Source organism: Halictus rubicundus, unplaced genomic scaffold, assembly GCF_050948215.1.
Source record: "Halictus rubicundus isolate RS-2024b unplaced genomic scaffold, iyHalRubi1_principal scaffold1064, whole genome shotgun sequence".
NCBI lineage: Eukaryota > Metazoa > Arthropoda > Insecta > Hymenoptera > Halictidae > Halictus > Halictus rubicundus.
Genome location: NW_027489605.1, coordinates 1 through 2,500, shown reverse-complemented (window position 1 = coordinate 2,500; position 2,500 = coordinate 1).

Here is a 2,500-nt window from a genome sequence, read left to right as displayed (position 1 = left end):
TTTCTCTTTTTCATACCTTAGTCGCTCGGACATAAGAGTCGATGCTCAGTTAGTACGAGTAAACACAAAAGTGAATACAAGTCACCAACCTCCACTAAGGGAAGGCTCGCCACATAAGGGCCATTCGGTCTAGGACACCGACCCGTGGCAATGCTGTGTAGAGAATAATTCGATACGAAGCACGGTACGAAACAGTCAAGACCGAAGTCTCGAGGCGCCCATGACTGCTTCTCGACCGAGATCGTAGAATAGCCACAGACGCGCGCTGCACCGACCGACTCGACCGAACCGTCGACTCTCTTATAGATACCGAACGGCCGGCCGGGACGCCGGCGCCGCGCGGTCAATAGCACGCGCGCTTATGGCCGCAAACCGCCGCGGCAACAGACCTCCCGGCGGGGCTGTTGGAACTTAGAGCGAAAAAAGTATAAAAATTTTTTTCACAAAATATAATAAATTTTAACATTTCTATATTATTTTACACAAAATAACCAACTTTTCATAATTCACCGAACTTTGAAAATTTTTCTAAGTCCCACAAATAAGAGGAAAATTTTTAAGTATCGGTCCTAGACGATTTTCGACGTGATATCACTGTAATATAGACGGTTTCTAACAATATGTATCATAACACCAAACTCGCTACAATTATTATTTATCGAGTTATTAGCAAATAATGGACGGATGTGCTACTCCGTCGGACGTTCGACGAAAATTTTTCTAAGTCCCACCGCCAAGAGGAAACTTTTTCCCTATCGGTCCTAGACGATTTTCGACGTGATATCACTGTAATATAGACGGTTTCTAACAATATATATCATAACACCAAACTCGCTACAATTATTATTTATCGAGTTATTAGCAAATAATGGACGGATGTGCTACTCCGTCGACAAAACTCTGGAAATTTTTCTAAGTCCCACCGCTAAGAGGAAACTTTTTCCGTATCGGTCCTAGACGATTTTCGACGTGATATCACTGTAATATAGACGGTTTCTAACAATATATGTCATAACACCAAACTCGCTACAATTATTATTTATCGAGTTATTAGCAAATAATGGGACGGATGTGCTACTCCGTCGACAAAACTCTGGAAATTTTTCTAAGTCCCACCGCCAAGAGGAAACTTTTTCCTATCGGTCCTAGACGATTTTCGACGTGATATCACTGTAATATAGACGGTTTCTAACAATATGTATCATAACACCAAACTCGCTACAATTATTATTTATCGAGTTATTAGCAAATAATGGACGGATGTGCTACTCCGTCGACAAAACTCTGGAAATTTTTCTAAGTCCCACCGCCAGAGGAAACTTTTTCCCTATCGGTCCTAGACGATTTTCGACGTGATATCACTGTAATATAGACGGTTTCTAACAATATATATCATAACACCAAACTCGCTACAATTATTATTTATCGAGTTATTAGCAAATAATGGACGGATGTGCTACTCCGTCGGAACGTTCGAGAAAATTTTTCTAAGTCCCACCGCCAAGAGGAAACTTTTTCCCTATCGGTCCTAGACGATTTTCGACGTGATATCACTGTAATATAGACGGTTTCTAACAATATATATCATAACACCAAACTCGCTACAATTATTATTTATCGAGTTATTAGCAAATAATGGACGGATGTGCTACTCCGTCGACAAACTCTGAAAATTTTTCTAAGTCCCACCGCCAAGAGGAAACTTTTTCCCTATCGGTCCTAGACGATTTTCGACGTGATATCACTGTAATATAGACGGTTTCTAACAATATATATCATAACCACCAAACTCGCTACAATTATTATTTATCGAGTTATTAGCAAATAATGGACGGATGTGCTACTCCGTCGACAAAACTCTGGAAATTTTTCTAAGTCCCACCGCCAAGAGGAAACTTTTTCCCTATCGGTCCTAGACGATTTTCGACGTGATATCACTGTAATATAGACGGTTTCTAACAATATATATCATAACACCAAACTCGCTACAATTATTATTTATCGAGTTATTAGCAAATAATGGACGGATGTGCTACTCCGTCGGACGTTCGAGAAAATTTTTCTAAGTCCCACCGCCAAGAGGAAACTTTTTCCCTATCGGTCCTAGACGATTTTCGACGTGATATCACTGTAATATAGACGGTTTCTAACAATATATATCATAACACCAAACTCGCTACAATTATTATTTATCGAGTTATTAGCAAATAATGGACGGATGTGCTACTCCGTCGGACAAAACTCGAAATTTTTCTAAGTCCCACCGCCAAGAGGAAACTTTTTCCCTATCGGTCCTAGACGATTTTCGACGTGACTATCACTGTAATATAGACTGTGTTTCTAACAATATATATCATAACACCAAACTCGCTACAATTATATTTATCGAGTTATTAGCAAATAATGGACGGATGTGCTACTCCGTCGACAAAACTCTGGAAATTTTTCCAAGGTCCACCGCCAAGAGGATAACTTTTTCCCCTATCGGTCCTAGACGATT